The following is a 20130-nucleotide window of genomic DNA, read 5'->3' as shown; positions in this document are numbered from 1 at the left end:
CAAATAACTGGATAACTGTTCATGAAGAATGTTTAAGCAAGATGTTTGGGGTTTAAAACAAAGCAATTCACTACAATTATGATTTCAAAGGATACTGTTTTATTTTGTAAACTATATCAAAAGATACAATAGGCCTACTCAAATGTAGTCTATATCTCACACTGACTCTCTTTGCATGCTTTATATATAATACATTCAGAATTTTAATATCAATTTTTGAGGACCGACCACCAATTGCACTCTGCAATTTCAGAAGTGATTTCTACATATAAATGCAGGATTCATGCTCAAAATTTAACCATAACACGGGACAAAAATATGCAATAATAAGAATAAGAATAAGAATAAGAAATGTAAATGCAGACTAGTAAAATATTATAATTTTTGTATCAATATTTTTGAAATTCTATTCCAATTATTTGTAAAATTCCTTAATCTTAAATGTCTCACTATACATTGCTATTCTTATTATGGTGGAGCCGTTGTTTACACATTACATCTGCACTTTACTATAAAACCCTGACTGATTTCAGAGGCACCCTCAATGATTTGATTCTGGAACCGGACCTGCACAACCGAACCGGAACACAAATGCAGGTTAAACTCACAGCACATGCAGTTATAAAGCTTTGAGACGCGAATCATGTGCTTCTCGCGTGAACAATCTTATACCCGAGCAACCGTTTTTATTAGATCAGCCTTTGCCGTGTGATAAGCGCACTAAGCTTTAACGCGATTTTGTTTTCTGTTCAGTTCAGTTGACGGATGCTTTGTCCTTTACATAATCTTCAGGCGATCTCTTCTCGATGAACTGCCGATGAACTGATAAAGCCGCAAGATGCGTGATATAACAATAGATGGCGGTAATGCACGATTTTAGTTCGTGATCTGAAGACGCTGAAGACGAACTCGTCAGAACACAAAACGGATTGTAGCTTGTAGCTTTTGGTCGCGCTACACCGATACTTGCTGGAAAATGTAGTTAACTACTGGAAAAGCTACACTGTTTTAAAAGTAGCTGAACTACATACAAGCTACTGAAAAATGTAGTTAAACTAGTAGCGCCGCTACATGTAGTTAACTACTCCCCAACCGGTCTTGTACCGCAGTAAAGATAGTTTGCGGTTTGATATTCAGATTTCTTTTGGCTATAAATACGCAGTGCGCTGTCATAGACATGCAAATAATACCAAATATCGTTCTCCATGATTTGTGAATTAAGGTGACGCTGTCCTTTGGGCCGAAATCAGGGTTTTTTTTCGTAGCGACTCTTAATTTTATAATGGCTATAGCTCCAAATGTTGGACACTTAGAGGAATGAAACTGGTGTCATCTTCACCAGCTTGATCTGTGATTTTTTTCACAGCAAAGCTCTTGTCCGTAAACCCCTTGGTAAGACCGCCAGTAAGGAATGTGAAATAAAGGCGTTCTTCATGTTTAACGTCTATTACCAATGAACAGGCAGACTGCTGGAATAAAATAACATTGTTTTAGGTCGAGCTCGATTTGTGAAAACTTTCACAATAGCATTTTATCTCGTGGGCGTGTTTCTCTTTGCTCTGCCCCCTGTTTTTTGTATGATATGATATATATATATATATATATATATATATATATATATATATATATATATATATATAATTTACCTTGTACAGATAATGTACATCACTATTCTCATCTGTGAAAACTTTCACAGTTCAGTACGGGTCAGCTGACCCTTCCCAGGGTCACTAACATCGCTATTCTGATCTGTGAAAACTTTCACAGTTCAGTACGGGTCAGCTGACCCATACCAGGGTCATGTACATCACTATTCTGATCTGTGAAAACTTTCACAGTTCAGAAAAGTGATGCTAGTGACCCAGGGATGGGTCAGCTGACCCGTACTGAACTGTGAAAGTTTTCACAGGTCAGAAAAGTAATGCTAGTGACCCTGGGAAGGGTCAGCTGACCCGTACTGAACTGTGAAAGTTTTCACAGATCAGAAAAGTGATGCTAGTGACCCAGGGAAGGGTCAGCTGACCCGTACTGAACTGTGAAAGTTTTCACAGGTCAGAAAAGTAATGCTAGTGACCCTGGGAAGGGTCAGCTGACCCGTACTGAACTGTGAAAGTTTTCACAGATCAGAAAAGTGATGCTAGTGACCCAGGGAAGGGTCAGCTGACCCGTACTGAACTGTGAAAGTTTTCACAGATCAGAAAAGTGATGCTAGTGACCCAGGGAAGGGTCAGCTGACCCGTACTGAACTGTGAAAGTTTTCACAGGTCAGAAAAGTGATGCTAGTGACCCAGGGAAGGGTCAGCTGACCCGTACTGAACTGTGAAAGTTTTCACAGATCAGAAAAGTGATGCTAGTGACCCAGGGAAGGGTCAGCTGACCCGTACTGAACTGTGAAAGTTTTCACAGATCAGAAAAGTGATGCTAGTGACCCTGGGAAGGGTCAGCTGACCCGTACTGAACTGTGAAAGTTTTCACAGGTCAGAAAAGTAATGCTAGTGACCCTGGGAAGGGTCAGCTGACCCGTACTGAACTGTGAAAGTTTTCACAGATCAGAAAAGTGATGCTAGTGACCCTGGGAAGGGTCAGCTGACCCGTACTGAACTGTGAAAGTTTTCACAGGTCAGAAAAGTAATGCTAGTGACCCTGGGAAGGGTCAGCTGACCCGTACTGAACTGTGAAAGTTTTCACAGATCAGAAAAGTGATGCTAGTGACCCTGGGAAGGGTCAGCTGACCCGTACTGAACTGTGAAAGTTTTCACAGGTCAGAAAAGTAATGCTAGTGACCCTGGGAAGGGTCAGCTGACCCGTACTGAACTGTGAAAGTTTTCACAGGTCAGAAAAGTAATGCTAGTGACCCAGGGAAGGGTCAGCTGACCCGTACTGAACTGTGAAAGTTTTCACAGATCAGAAAAGTGATGCTAGTGACCCTGGGAAGGGTCAGCTGACCCGTACTGAACTGTGAAAGTTTCAAAAATGAGAATAGTGATGTACATTATCTGTACAAGGTCATTTATATAATATATATATCATATTATACAAAAAATGGGGGGCAGAGCAAAGAGAAACACGACCACGAGATAAAATGCTATTGTGAAAGTTTTCACAAATCGAGCTCGACCTAAAACAATGTTATTTTATTCCAGCAGTCTGCCTGTTCATTGGTAATAGACGTTAAACATGAAGAACGCCTTTATTTCACATTCCTTACTGGCGGTCTTACCAAGGGGTTTACGGACAAGAGCTTTGCTGTGAAAAAATTCACAGATCAAGCTGGTGAAGATGACACCAGTTTCATTCCTCTAAGTGTCCAACATTTGGAGCTATAGCCATTATAAAATTAAGAGTCGCTACGAAAAAAAACCCTGATTTCAGCCCAAAGGACAGCGTCACCTTAATTCACAAATCATGGAGAACGATATTTGGTATTATTTGCATGTCTATGACAGCGCACTGCGTATTTATAGCCAAAAGAAATCTGAATATCAAACCGCAAACTATCTTTACTGCGGTACTGCTTGTTAGTTAATAGTAGTTACTAGAGTGTTAATAATGCATTATTAATTTGTTCCTGTGCAGTTATTCATTTATGAAGGATCAGTATTCTAAAGTGTTACCTCCATCATTATGACTTTGAAAAAAAACGCCTTTTCAATATAGTCCAAGTTTGATTTCCACCGATTTGACTCGGGCTTTGGAATTTCAGAATGATCATAGATGCGTTGAGTCAGAAGATTATTCCAGTTATGAATGAATTATTCTGTCACAGACTTTTGTAATGCACATGCTTAATAAATTTACTACAAGTTTCTTTTCTAAATATATTTCCATCACATTTTATGTATTTTGTTGAATAATAAGTATCCACCCCAGGGAGTGTAACCAGTTACATTTATTCGCATCTTGTGCAGTATATTAAAATGTGCAGACGTAGTCGTTTAAAATTCTGTACTACTTACATTACTGCATGCATACATTTCAGAAAGCCAATTTATAATGACAGAAATGTGAATACCGGTCAATAATAGATATGTGCCCATATGCATGTGCATACCCTGCATGCCCAGACGCCACTGATTGTTAGCTAAGTTTATTCAATAACAAGACGGGCACCGTTACAGGTCCATTGCTGAAACCAGATCAGACAATCTGCATGCTAATTTTAAAACTTAAAATTTATTTAAATTCACTGAACAAGTGAGAAAAGCAAGTGTTTCTGATGATGACCCAACAGAAACATACATTATTACTGCTGTTGTTGCTGTCAGATGTAACATCAATAAAATAATAACACAAATATAATAAATATATGCAAAAAATAACACAAAATCTCTAAGACATATGTTTAAACATAAATGCTCTGATCACGACCAGTTCAATCAAAGAATACTTAATTTTACATTTTGATAGTTTGAATCACTTACAGTCACAATAAACTGTTTATATTTTCTGCTAATGAACTTCAACCATATCAGTAATAACTAAAAGTTCAGCACAGTGTGATGATGCCTCTTCATGTAATCCAAATATTCTTGTTGTTTGAGCTTGTGGAGTTGATTATTAGCTCTGTGTGTTTATGTAAATCTTCTGTTGCATATTTAAACACCAGACATGAGTCAGTTTATACATTCATCTGATCACTAGAGGGAGAGAAGAACAAACTGTGCTGTGAAACACACCATGATCTCTTCATCTTTAGTGTTGCTTCTGGCAGTAGTATCCTGTAAGTTTATCTACTTTTCTGTGTGATGCATCATATTGTTGCTAGAAAGCTTGTTAACCATCTTTAAACTTCATGCTATTTTACTAACAGCTGTTATTTGATTTGATACAGGTATTCATTCAGAAGAACTCACTCAGCCTGAGTCTCTGACTGTCCGTCCTGATGCCACTCTAACTATCAACTGTAAAGTCTCATATTCAGTTACTAGTGATGCTACAGCCTGGATTCGTCAGCCTGCAGGAAAAGCTCTGGAGTGGATTGGAGTGATCTGGAGAGATGGAGGCTTATCCTATAAGGATTCACTGAAAAGCAAGTTCAGCATCAGCAGAGACACCTCCAGTAACACAATAACACTGCAGGGAAATAATATGCAAGCTCAAGACACAGCTGTGTATTATTGTGCCAGACAGACACAGTGACAGACGCAAACAGCCTCCCTGTACAAAAACATCATCATATTCACACATTAGGTGATTTATCATGTTTTATCCTCAAAGGTTCAAAACCAATTTTCATAAAATGTTCATCATTCACAGCTGATATTAATTTGATGACATTAAAATTCTCTCCATCAATGAAATCCATCACCTCTTGCATCTCTTTGCTTTCATCAGGTTATAAAGTCTGTTGGTCAGTAAAGTTCAGTTTTGAGCTTGTTTTGATCCAGTGTTACTGTTGTCTCAGAGGAGCGATTGAAGTTTTCAGTCACTGATTGAGACACACTAATAATTATTTAGAAAGATAAAATTAACATGCACCTGTTTCCACACGAGATTTATTTATTTTTTCGATTCTCTTTTCTGTTGATTCAGTTTTCAAGCAGCATGAATGAATATCATGTTATCTAGTTGACTGCAAACAGCATGAGCACGTGTGATCAACAAACAAAAAATAAAATGCAGAAAAACTTTTCTTATTGTGTATTGTGACATATAACAGTGAACAGAAAGGTACATATTCACATTCACGTCATACTGTTCTTAAATAGTTTAGTCCTTCAGTCATGATTGTATCTTGTGACCCTCCAATGCAAATCAAACACTCCTGTATGTTTGTTCAGTATTTATGTGCTTCTGATTGGATCTGGAGCGTCACATCACCACTTTCAAGATGAAGAGTTCACTCTGCTTACTGCTGCTCTCATTCAGCGTACACCGTGAGTTTTCTCATGAAACACATTTCTATTGTCAGTTCTAATACATATATGTTTCAAATTAAATAAGTCGTTTCAATCTTTCTTTTAGGTTTAAAATGTCAAAGTATGGAGTCCATTGAAAGCACAGTTCAGAAAAAGCCTGGAGAAACTCTGACTCTGTCCTGTAGAGGATCCGGGTTCAGCTTTAGCTGCTGTAGCATGCACTGGATCAGACAACAAGCTGGAAAACCTCTTGTGTGGATTGGACGTGTTTATAGTGATGGCAGCGACCATGACTACGCCGAAGCCTTCAACAGACGAACTGAAATCACCAGAGATAATTCAAAGAATATGGTATATCTGAAACTGTCGGGCCTGACAACAGAAGACTCAGCCACATATTACTGCGCAAAACAAACACAGAGACACAAAGTTATTGAACAGCTGAACAAAAACCACTTGATAGTTTCATCTCTTGTCACTAGAGTTCAACAGGTGGCAGCAGAGAATAAAAAATCCATAAAATACAGCCTAATGAGAAGATATACCATCTGTCACAGCATTATTAAAGCCTATTATATTACTGTTAAATTTACACACTATAAAAGCTCTAACATCACACAGCACAAATGCATATCTGACTCCTTTAACACAACACATATTTTTTGATATGTAGATTTGTGGTAGTGGCTACACATTTTACAGTGACAAACTAAAAATATGTTTCAAATAACCAGAGACTCTTCCAGGAGTCTACAAGTGAAAGTGACTCTACAAGGGCAAAATACAATAATGAATATCAGCATTTTACTATGAATACAGTAATAAACAACAAGCAGTTCTAAAACATCTTGAATAAAAAGAATTGTTTTCTAAGTTGACAAGTTTTCTTCATTATTACAGGCAAAATCGAGGCCTTTAGACTTTCAGATGCAGGTCCAACAGAACCAGATTACTGACCTACTGCTTTTGTTGCTTTCCAATAGACCAATATTAGTTTTATCAACCCCTGAAAAAGAATGAAACTAGATGGAGATATATAAAATGTGCAGTAGAGAAAAATGTTGACAAAACATAAGCTTGATGTCATAAAATTCTCTATGAGAGAAATAAAAAAATATGAACCGTAACATAAATATTTTTTAGCATGTGGAGATGATTATTAGCTCTGTGTGTTTATGTAAATCTTGTTGCATATTTAAACACCAGACATGAGTCAGTTTATACATTCATCTGATCACTAGAGGGAGAGAAGAACAAACTGTGCTGTGAAACACACCATGATCTCTTCATCTTTAGTGTTGCTTCTGGCAGTAGTATCCTGTAAGTTTATCTACTTTTCTGTGTGATGCATCATTTTGTTGCTAAAAAGCTTGTTAACCATCTTTAAACTTCATGCTATTTTACTAACAGCTGTTATTTGATTTGATACAGGTATTCATTCATATGAACTCACTCAGCCTGAGTCTCTGACTGTCCGTCCTGATGCCACTCTAACTATCAACTGTAAAGTCTCATATTCAGTTACTAGTGAACATACAGCCTGGATTCGTCAGCCTGCAGGAAAAGCTCTGGAGTGGATTGGCTGGATCAGCTCTGGTGGAAGCTTATACTACAAGGATTCACTGAAAAACAAGTTCAGCATCACCAGAGACACCTCCAGTAACACAATAACACTGCAGGGAAATAATATGCAAGCTCAAGACACAGCTGTGTATTATTGTGCCAGAGAATCACAGTGACAGACGCAAACAGCCTCCATGTACAAAAACATCATATAATTGTACAAATTAGAGTATTCATCATGTTTTTCTTCAAAAGTTTTATAACAACAGATTTATAGAACAACAGATTTACAGATAAAGTATTATATGTTTCAATAGGAAGTCAATAAAATCAGTAATCTCTTCTATGTGTCTCACAACATTGGCTTTGCTTTCTTTAAGATCGCCAGACTCGAAGGTAAGTTTAAAAGATTTTTATGTCTTTGTTTTGACCCTGTGTTTGAGTTTTTAGCCACTATTTCAACAGCACAGATCTGTGTCTGTCAATGAACTGAAGCATTTTAATCTGTGAGTCTTACAACAGTATTGGCCAAACACCAATAGATGGCAGTAATGTATCACTAGAATTGATATCGTCTTATATTTTATTTTTCTACATTGTGTTATTTAAAAAATTTAAACTACATGCAATAAAATCAAGAATCTGTGGTTTGTTAATTCTCTTTAAACTTTATTTAACTAACAAAAGTACAAAGATAAGATGTTCAATGTTTTCACTGACCAACTTAAGTGTATTTTGTAAATATAAACAAATTTAGATTTTGAAGGCTGCAACAGACTCCAAAAAAGTTGGGACAGAGGCATGTTTACCACTGTGTCACATCACCTTTGCTTCTTTTTAATTGTTTGTGAGCTGAGGGTACAAATTTTTGAAGTTTTGCAAGTAAAATTTTGCCCAATCTCGCCTGACACAAGACAGCTGCTCAACAGTCTTTGGTCATCCTTGTCTGATTCTCCTTTTCATGATGGGCCATATATTTTCAACAGGAGTCAGATCTGGACTGCAGACAGACAGTCAAGCACATCCCCTCTATGGTGTAGAGCGTCTAGAAACCACTCTGTTTCAGCATGTGCAGAATGAAGCCTGACATTGTCTTGCTTCCCAGGAAAGATGTTGTCTTTATGGCAGTTTATGTCTCTGTACAATCCCAGTATACGCCTCCATGTCAATGATTCCTTCACACATATAGTCACCCATCCTGTTTGCACTGATGCACCTCCATACCAAGACAGATGTTTGATTTTGCACAAGTCACTGATGAAAGTCTGGATGGTCCCTTTCGTCTTTGGGACTGAGAACTCAATGTCCATTTTTTCCAAAAACAAGTTGAAACTTGGACTCATCTGACCACAGCACACATTTCCACTGTTTTTTGGACCATCTGAGATGAGCTCGGGCCCAGAGAACTCGGTGTCATCTCTGTATAGAACTGATGTATAGATTTCTCCTTGTGTAACAGAGATTCAAGTTGCATTTCCTGATGCAGCGGAAGACTGTGTTAAGTGACAGTGGTTTTCCAAAGTACTCCCGAGCCCATGTGGCTATTTCTAACACAGCAGCATGACGGTTTCTCATGCAGTGCCATCTGAGAGCTTGAAGATCACGCACATTTAACAGAGGTCTCTTGCCTGACCCAACGTGGACTGAGATTCTCTGGATTCCCTGAATCTTTTCACAATATTATGCATGCAGATGATGAAAGACTTAAATACTTTGCAATCTTGCATTAAGAAATGTGATTTTTGATTTGTCTGACAATTCTGTCATGAAATTTGGTACAAAGTGGTGAGCCATGACCCATCTTTGCTTGCAAAGACTGAGATGTTCCTTTTATACCCAATCACGATCCCCTCACCTATTACCAATTCACCTGCTTATTGTGGACTGTTTCAAAATTGTTTAACTCTGATATTCTTTAACCTTTTCTCTATTATTTTGCCTCTGTCACAACTTTTTTGGAGTGTGTTGCAGCCATCAAAATCAAAATTTGTTCATATTTACAAAATACACTTAAGATTTATATTTACAAAATACACTGAAGACCAACTTTTCTTTGTACTTTCGTCTGTTAAATAAATTTTCAAGAAAATTAACAAATCACAGAATCTTGATTTTACTGTATTTTACAAAATATCCCAACTTTTCTGGAAATGGGGTTTGTAGTCATATCTGAATTTCATAATATAATTAAAATCAATTACATTAAAATCCATTAAAGAATTAAAAATGAAAAATAATACAATACACAAAAATTACTTTTATCTCTAATAATAAAAAAAATAACGGTCTGTTTATGAAGATCTCAAACATTAACCATTGAAATCTAAATCTGGACCAAACATACGTCAGTCTTTCATACCATCAGTTCTCTGATTTTAATATATGCAAATCAGCTTCCTTCTTTAAATGTGTCAATCTTTGTGATCTGAACAGACATCTGAACTCTAGGAACAAAGTCTGTCTTTCTGGTTTAAACTTAAATACACCATGTTTAAGAAGATTCTTGTATTTGTAATTCTGGCAGTTTTACCATGTGAGTCACTGCATAAGATAATCATTAAGAGTGCAACAATGTAACATTATAACATCTTTCTAACATTTAATATTGTTTCTTTTTCCACAGGTACTGAATGTCAGACATTCACTCAGCCTGAAACAGTGGTTAAAAAACCAGGAGAGTCTCATAAACTTACATGTACAATAACGTCTCGGTTACGTATGTAACCCTCGTTCCCTGAAGGAGGGAACGGAGACGTACGTCAGTAGTGACCGACGAATTGGGATATCGCTTAGAGAGCCCTATCATCTTCGTGTAAACTAAAACAAGCCAATGGAATTGGCGTGCGATATTTGCATAATGCGCACCGCCCCCGACAGGTGTATATAAATAGGAAGCAGATGCAATCGCACTCTGTTTTTCGCTGAGGAGACAACTGGTGTCCGCACTACAGCGAGGGTACAGAAACTGTGGCGACGGGACGTACGTCTCCGTTCCTTCCTTCAGGGAACGAGGGTTACATACGTAACCGAGACGTTCCCTTTCAGTCGGTCACGTTCGACGTACGTCAGTAGTGATCGACGAATTGGGATCCCAACTAAAGCGCCACAGTTACGAAACCCCTTCCAGTGCCCAGCGCAAGCTCAGCCGCCCATAGCACCGGCTGGCGGTGAAGGGGGCGAGCTTACACCGAGAGAGTCTACTGCTGTCTACCACTACCCACTAAGTAAACTAGACACACTGGGAAAGCGAACCCAAAGGGACGCTGCGGAGACCACTACCTACCCAACGGGGGAGGAGTTTACGTGGGAATACACATATGGACTGGCCCGGGGGGCAGTACGCATATGGAGTCCCTGGGATGGCTCCACCTGGTTAGGGGGAGACTCATCTGACAGGTGACAGCAGAGCTGGCTCTGCTAAGGGAAAGACACGGACTCGGCCCGTAGGGAGTTTTAAACCGTGGAAAATACACATATGGGACCGCTCACGTAGAGGGGTCACGACATATGGGCCCCAGCCAACAGACAGCGTCAGCGACGGATGTAGGCCTGGCATCAGACACTCCGCAATGTCCGAGCCGAAGGGGGAGGCGGAGGAACTCGACAGGGTTCGCCAAGCGGGGAACGCGACTGGAGTGAAAGTATGCACGTATCCGGCCAGAGGCGGGAATGGCATTGCAAGCCGACACTTAGAGTGGGTACAACACGTCTACCGACTAGTGGATGCGAGTACACGCGAGGATACCGGCTCTACACGTAGGCTATAAAACCTAGCGAACGTGTTAGGTGTCGCCCAGCCCGCAGCTCTACAGATATCTGTCAGCGAGGCGCCATGAGCCAGCGCCCAGGAAGAGGCCACCCCTCTGGTGGAGTGGGCTCTCAACCCGAGCGGGCAAGGCACGCCCTGGGATTCGTACGCCAAGGCGATGGCATCCACTATCCAGTGGGCCATCCTCTGCTTGGAGACAGCCTTTCCCTTCTGCTGGCCTCCGTAACAGATGAAGAGCTGATCTGAGGTCCTAAAGCTTCGCGTTCTGTCCACGTAAACGCGCAGAGCGCGGACGGGACAGAGCAAAGCTAGGGCTGGGTCTGCCTCCTCCGAAGGGCAGCGCTTACAGGTTCACTACCTGATCTCTGAAGGGAGTGGTAGGAACCTTGGGCACGTATCCAGGCCGGGGTCTCAGGATGACGTGAGAAGCACCGGGCCCGAATTCTAGGCACGTTTCGTCGACCGAAAATGCATGCAGATCCCCTACCCTCTTCAGGGAAGCCAATGCAACCAGAAGAACCATCTTAAGAGACATTAGTTTCAGGTCGACTGATTGCAAAGGTTCGAAGGGATGACCCCGGAGAGCTGTGAGAACCAGGGTCAAATCCCAAGAGGGTACGGAGGAAGGGCGAGGAGGATTCAGTCTCCTGGCCCCCCTCAGGAATCTGACGATCAGATCGTGTTTCCCCAGGGACTTACCCTCAACTGCATGGTGATGTGCGGCAATGGCGGCAACATACACCTTGAGGGTGGAGGGAGACAGCCTTCGCTCCAACCCATCTTGCAGAAAGGAAAGCACGGATCCGACCGAACATGATCGGGGGTCCTCTCGGCGAGAGGCGCACCATTCGACGAACAGGTTCCACTTCAGCGCGTAGAGATTCCTAGTAGAAGGAGCTCTAGCGGAAGTGATGGTGTCTACGACCGCTTGCGGGAGATCACTCAGAACCTCCGCATCCCGTCCAGGGACCACACGTGGAGGTTCCACAGATCGGGAGGCGGGTGCCACAGGGTGCCCCGTCTCTGAGTCAGGGTGTCCTTCCTCAGAGGAATCGGCCAGGGAGGTGCTGTCACGAGGAGAATGAGGTCTGAGAATCAGGTCCGAGTGGGCCAGTACGGAGCCACTAACAGAACCTGCTCCCCGTCCTCCCTGACCTTGCACATGAATAGTGCGAGAAGGCTCACTGGGGGAAGCGCATGTTTGCGCAGACCCGGGGGCCAGCTGTGTGCCAGGGCATCCGTGCCGAGCGTGCCGCCGGTCAGGGAATAAAACCACTGGCGGAGGGCAGTTTCCGGGGAGGCAAACAGGACTACCTGGGCCTCGCCGAACCGCTGCCAAATCAGCTGGACCGCCTGGGGTGGAGCCGCCACTCGCCCGCAAGTAGATGCTGCCGTGACAGCTCGTCGGCTGCACGGTTGAGCACACCTGAGACACGAGTGGCCCGAAGGGACCTCAGATCCTTCTGACTCCACAACAAGAGATGGCGGGCGAGTTGCAACATGCGACGGAAGCGTAGACCACCTTGACGGTAGGTGTACGCAACGGCCGCAATGCTTAGTGAGCGGACTAGAACGTGCTTGCCTGACAACAGCTCCTTGAAGCGGGCCAGCGCAAGACGAACCGCTAGCAACTCGAGGCAATTGGTATGCCAATGCAGCTGAGGCCCCGTCCAAAGACCTGTCACTGCATGCCCGTTGTACGTGGCCCCCCATCCCGTGGCAGAGACATCTGTGGAGACCACAGCGTGCCTGGACACTCGTTCGAGGGGTACTCCGGCCCACAGAAACGAAGGGTCCAACCACCGGATAAGGGTGTGACGGCAGCTCGGTGTCACGGGGACACGGAGCGTGCCGCACTGCCACGCCCATCTCGGGACCCGGCCGCGGAGCCAGTGTTGAAGCGGTCTCATATGAAGCAATCCGAGCGGCGTTACCGCGGCTGCAGATGCCATATGCCCCAGGAGCCTCTGAAAATCTTTCAGTGGAGCCGCTGTCCTGCACTTGAGCGAGCTCAGGCAGTTCAACACCGACTGGACGCGCACCTCGGTGAGACGCGCAGTCCGTGCGACCGAGTCTAGCTCGAGACCGAAACAAGAGATCCTCTACCCGGGGGCGAGTTTGCTCTTGTCCCAGTTGACCTGAAGACCCAACCGGTTGGGAGCTACAACCATGTCGGGTAGGACTTTGTACTGACATGCCCGACCCTCGAACGCAGACCGACCTAGGAAGGGTCTGCGTCGAGGCAGAATCGAGACATGAAAGTATGCGTCCTTCAGGTCTATTGCTGCAAACCAATCCTGGGGACGGTCCAGGATTGGCCGTAGCCCACCGCCCTTTTATGGTACAATGAAGTAGGGGCTGTGAAACCCCGACTTCATATCGGCTGGAGGGACCGGCTTGATTGTACCCTTCGCCAGGAGGACAGCAATCTCCACCCGGAGAACAGGAGCACTGTCCAACGACACCGGAGTGAAGTGGACAGCCCTGAAGACCGGGGGACGCCGGGCGAACTGAATCGCATAGCCGAGTCTGATAGTACGAATGAGCCAACTGGACAGGCTGGGGAGCGTGCTCCACGCTTCCAGACACTGAGCCAGCAGGACCAAAGGCACCACAGACGCACCGGGGGTGGGGCAGCAAGGCAGAGAGGGACCCGACCCGGACAGCTTGGGGGCGGCCCGGAGTGGGGTCAGACTCTGCGAGGCAGCAGTGTGCATGGGAGACCGCGCACGGGACGCGGTCTGCACCATCACACTGCCACCTGCTGGCGAATGGGGGAGCTGTCAGCGGCGAGGCGGAGCCTGGCACACTGACAGACACCCCTTGTTGTGACCTGGAGTTTGAGGAAACTGCTCTTTTTGTGAAAAAGTGGGTACCGCTGGACTCCGGAGAGCCAGCGGCGGTAGACAGACAAACACAAATTCCCCCCGGCCCTCCTCCGGGGGTGGGAGAGATGGTGGAAAACTCTCCCGAAGAGCAAGATCCTTCCCCTCCAGGTTGCCCGTCTCAGTGCCGTGTTTTGCTCTTACGCTTACCACCGGGCTTAGCGGAGACGGGCTGGGCACCACGCCCGCGACCGGCACCCTGCTGTCTGGCTGGTGTAGGCTGCTGCTTTGCCGTCTTAGCAGGGGCGGAGGACGATGCAGGCGGGCGCCCTCGGCGACGAGCGGGCTGAGGCTGAGCCACGGGCGGCTGGGTGGAGGCAGCAGCGGACCGCCGTGGCATAACGTGACTGATAGCCTCAGCCTGCTTCTGTGCAGCGGAGAACTGATGGGCGAAGCTCTCCACCGCGTCGCCGAATAGGCCGACCGGGGACACGGGGGAATTTAGGAACCTCTGCTTGTCGGCATCCCGCATGTCCGCCAGGGTCAGCCAGAGATGGCGTTGCTGGACTACCAAGGTAGACATCGCATGACCAACAGCGCGTGCTGTCACCTTCGTCGCTCGGAGGGCGAGGTCGGTGGCAGCGCGCAGCTCCCCCAGCAGCTGTTGGTCAGGACCTTCCTGGGGCATTTCCGACAGCGCTTTTGACTGGTAGACCTGCAAAAGCGCCATCGCATGCAGGGCAGAGGCAGCCTGCCCACAGGAACTGTAAGCTTTCTCAGTCAGACCGGCTGAGAATTTACAGGCCCGGGACGGGAGACGCGGCTCACCACGCCAGCCAGCGGCCGTTGGACACAGTTGCATCGCAACAGACCGCTCGACTGGCGGGATCCTCGCGTACCCCCTGGCTGCCCCGCCGTCCAGGGAGGTGAAGGCGGACGGGGGGCCAGGCCTCGAACGAACACTATACGGTGTCTGCCAAGACCTGGTCACCTCATCGTGCACCTCCGGGAAGAAAGGCATTGGGGCGGGACGCTGGGGCTGGCCAGCGCGACCCGCCCCCAAATACCAATCATCCAGCCGCGATGGGCCGGGACAGGGTGGAGGGTTCCACTCGAGCCCGACACACAAGGCGGCCCGGGAGAGCACAGCCGAGAGTTCGGGATCCGATTCGGGCAACGGGACGGCAGCGCGTCCGGATCTTCCTCCCCCGAACACTCAAACTCGCCTTCCGACGCAGCGATCGACATCTGATCCTCCGCTGGCGCACCAAAGGTAACGGCTGGACAGTCCGAAGAGGGCCCAGCGGAAACCAACGGCGGCAGGATGGGTTGCGGTGCTGATGAGGGGGCAGGGGCCCGCGGAGCGTTTCCGCTCGACGGGGGAGCCCTGACCGTTATCCTCAGGTCGCCCTCCCTATACAGCGCCGTACCGTCATTCCGGTTCCCGGGGCCGGAAAACGGTCGTACGCGGCATAGGAGAGGGGACTCCCGCTTCCTGAGACTTCAGGAAGGAGAGCCTCGACCTCAGCACCGCGATGGTCATGTTCCCGCAATGGGAACATGAACCATCCACAAACGCTGCTTCAGCGTGCTGAACGCCCAAACACGAGATGCAGCGATTGTGCCCATCAGCAGGGACCAGGGAACGACCGCACCCAGTAACGCACAGACGAAATGACATACTGTCAGGGTTCGTCTGTAAAGCTCTTTTAGAAGGGGAAGTCAACTCACTCGTGCTGAAGCACCCAGGGAGCGACGCGATGTGTCAGGTACACCACTCCCTGACACACCGAGGAACCGGCCCAAATCGCTGCCTCACACACACTCTTTTTTGTGTTGCTGTGAAAACAGCAGTTTAGAGCTTATAGCTCGGCTCCTCAGACACTCGCGACCTCGCTGCACGTGCCCTCTTCACCAGCACCAAAGCTCGCTGCAGATCCTCTTCTGAGGCAGTGTTTTAGTGAGAAAAACACACGAAGAAAGGAGTCTTCTAAATAGGACACCAGTGAATGGCTCCGAAGCGAAAGACAGAGTGCGATTGCATCTGCTTCCTATTTATATACACCTGTCGGGGGCGGTGCGCATTATGCAAATATCGCACGCCAATTCCATTGGCTTGTTTTAGTTTACACGAAGATGATAGGGCTCTCTAAGCGATATCCCAATTCGTCGGTCACTACTGACGTACGTCGAACGTGACCGACTGAAAGGGAACTGGATTTACATTCAGCAGTCTATATCTACATTGGATCAGACAGAGTCCTGGAAAAGGACTGGAGTGGATTGCATACATCAGCACATCCAGTACTCCTATAAGCTACTCCCAGTCAGTCCAGGGAAGGTTCACAGTGTCCAGAGATGACTCCAGCAGTCAACTGTACCTGCAGATGAACAGCCTCAAGACTGAAGACACTGCTGTCTATTACTGTGCTAGAGAGTCACTGTGAATGAGTTCAGGGTCAAAGCAATACAAAAACTACTTCCTCATTCACATAAACAGATGATAAATATTAACTTATCAGCTGCAATGCATCATATAAAAAATAATCAGTTAGAAAAACTCATTCTAACATTTTAAAATGGTAATGAAAAAAGTGGGCAAAATTTCCATTGTTTCCAGTACAGTCCTGCCCCTGTTTTGTGTGAATTATGCTTATGCTGTGATACACTATGTTCTGGTCTAGGCCATTATTTGACCTGCAGAGGCTCATGACTGCATTTTACTGAATCAGAAACACAGTGACATATAGGCTACTGTAAGCTTCCCTCTGTCATCAAATAAACAAACACGCTCATATAAATACTAACTAAACAATATTACACAAGCAGGAGGGCTGTTGCTATCAGCACAGCTGTAATTAGTAATCACAGATGTGATTATAGGCCAATTCAGGACAAAGTCACAATTGTGATATTGATTTTTATACAATAGTTTGATAAACATTAGGAATAAGATATCATATTAAGAAACATACATTTTAGACACAGTATTGTCAGTTACTTTGCCTATTTTCACTGTATCACTGAAGATATTTTCAAACGAAGCCACAACAGAATTAACCACCACACCTCAGAGCCTGTTTCCTGTTTATTGACCCGTTGCTGCCTGTCCTGACCTTTGCCTTGTATACCGACCTGTGAGTGTTATCTGCCTGCCTCTGTTTACTGCCTGTACCCTGACTACAACTCTGCCTGTCCCTTGCTGTTCCTGTTTGCTCCTGATTTACCCTGCCTGTACGACCACGCTTACACTGTACATAAACGCTGCACTTGGATCCCCTGCCTGAGTCTCCAGTCATGACAATTATGACTTTGAAAAAAACACCTTTTCAACATAGTCCAAGTTTGAATTCCACCGATTTGACTCGGGCTTTGGAATTTCAGAATGATCATAGATGCGTTGAGTCAGAAGATTATTCCAGTTATGAATGAATTATTCTGTCACAGACTTTTTAAATGCACATGCTTAATAAATTTACTACAAGTTTCTTTTCTAAATATATTTCCATCACATTTTATGTATTTTGTTGAATAATAAGTATCCACCCAAGGGAGTGTAATCAGTTACATTTATTCACATCTTGTGCAGTATATTAAAATGTGCAGACGTAGTCGTTTAAAATTCTGTACTACTTACATTACTGCATGCATACGTTTCAGAAAGCCAATTTATAATGACAGAAATGTGAATACCGGTCAATAATAGATATGTGCCCATATGCATGTGCATACCCTGCATGCACAGACGCTACGCCACTGATTGTTAGCTAAGTTTATTCAATAACAAGACGGGCACCGTTACAGGTCCATTGCTGAAACCAGATCAGACAATCTGCATGAAACTTTACAACATAAAATTTATTTAAATTCACTGAACAGGTGAGAAAAGCAAGTGTTTCTGATGATGACCCAACAGAAACATACATTATTACTGCTGTTGTTGCTGTCAGATGTAACATCAATAAAATAATAACACAAATATAATTAATATATGCAATAAATAACACAAAATCTCTAAGACATATGTTTAAACATAAATGCTCTGATCACGACCAGTTCAATCAAAGAATACTTAATTTTACATTTCGACAGTTTGAATCACTTACAGTCACAATAAACTGTTTATATTTTCTGCTAATGATCTTCAACCATATCAATAATAACTAAAAGTTCAGCACAGTGTGATGATGCCTCTTCATGTAATCCCAATATTCTTGTTGTTTGAGCTTGTGGAGTTGATTATTAGCTCTGTGTGTTTATGTAAATCTTCTGTTGCATATTTAAACACCAGACATGAGTCAGTTTATACATTCATCTGATCACTAGAGGGAGAGAAGAACAAACTGTGCTGTGAAACACACCATGATCTCTTCATCTTTAGTGTTGCTTCTGGCAGTAGTATCCTGTAAGTTTATCTACTTTTCTGTGTGATGCATCATTTTGTTGCTAAAAAGCTTGTTAACCATCTTTAAACTTCATGCTATTTTACTAACAGCTGTTATTTGATTTGATACAGGTATTCATTCATATGAACTCACTCAGCCTGAGTCTCTGACTGTCCGTCCTGATGCCACTCTAACTATCAACTGTAAAGTCTCATATTCAGTTACTAGTTATCGTACAGCCTGGATTCGTCAGCCTGCAGGAAAAGCTCTGGAGTGGATTGGAGTGATCTGGAGTGATGGAGACTTAGACTATAAGGATTCACTGAAAAGCAAGTTCAGCATCAGCAGAGACACCTCCAGTAACACAATAACACTGCAGGGAAATAATATGCAAGCTCAAGACACAGCTGTGTATTATTGTGCCAGAGAATCACAGTGACAGACGCAAACAGCCTCCCTGTACAAAAACATCTTTATCACCATTATTACAAATTATTTTTCTATAAAAATTGGATCACCCCCTCAATGTATGTTCTTACCCACTGGCTGCATCGGAAGTTGCATATTCTTCTTCCCGCAAATGCTGTCTCTCCACTTGACCACTTGTCTACTTACATGACTTGTTTCCTATATTTGGTGAAAGTGTTGGTTGTGTAGACCTTTTGATCATTCAGTGAGACACAATTGCAACATAGTGCTGTAAAATTGTAAGTAAAGTTTTTAAGAGCTATATTTGCACTTTTTGTACATTTAACACATAATACATTGTACATTTAAGTAAACTTCTAAGTGTCGGTCCCTAAGCAACAGACAACACAATTTAGTAATGGTGATGTTTCTAATTAAGTGTATTTTTATAAAATATATATACTCATCCTTGCACCAATTACATGTGCAACACTTTACATTTTACTACCAAATTATGTGTAATATCTAATTAATTTAACTTTCTGCAATTCTCGGCACGGTTGTCTAAGCTGAATTGTGCTGGTAGAATCCATGATGTGACGTCGCCACTCAGGATTGGTCACTCGTCTGTTGTCTGGCTTCTCTGGCTAGCGCTCTACTTGCATGACGTAAACACCAATTAATAATAAAGTTAAAAGAAACATTTGATTATCCTCCATAACGCAATAGTTATTTACATCTCATATCATCAGTAAACTGTTGCGTTACCAAGGCAACGACTGATGCTTTTATATTACATTCCAAAGAGCGGCCGTTATGCAGTGAAACTGCACCAGCTGGCCTGGATTGTCACGGAATGGAACGTTTGTGCAATAAGAAACATTCGGACCGACCCTGGAAAAGTGGTTAAAGTTAAATTCTGCTGTAAAGCAGCTCTAAAAAGAAAATAGTGTCATTGTTCAGCTGAAGACAGTTCAGTGTTGATTTAGTTCTGTTCAATAACTGTGTAAAGATCATGAAATATGAAATGAGTTCAGTTCAGCTATATATCAGCTGTGGAGAAAACAGCCAGCTCAGCTCATCATCCAGCTCAGCTCAGTTCTCATCCAATAGTGTCAGAACAGTCAAAAATATTGCTGAATATTACGTGTCCCCAACTAAGCAAGCCAGAGGAACCCAAACTCCATCGGTGACAGAAAAAAAACAGAAAGAGAAAAAAGAAAGCAGGCTCAGTTGGGGGACCAGACCTCTTCTGGCCAAACAAACCAACATGGTGTGATCATGATTCAAGGCTGCATCACAAGTCAGACTGTGGACTGGTA

Source organism: Chanodichthys erythropterus, chromosome 3, assembly GCF_024489055.1.
Source record: "Chanodichthys erythropterus isolate Z2021 chromosome 3, ASM2448905v1, whole genome shotgun sequence".
Lineage (NCBI taxonomy): Eukaryota > Metazoa > Chordata > Actinopteri > Cypriniformes > Xenocyprididae > Chanodichthys > Chanodichthys erythropterus.
The sequence above is the reverse complement of the archived record's forward strand: the minus strand, read 5'-3'. Positions refer to the sequence as shown.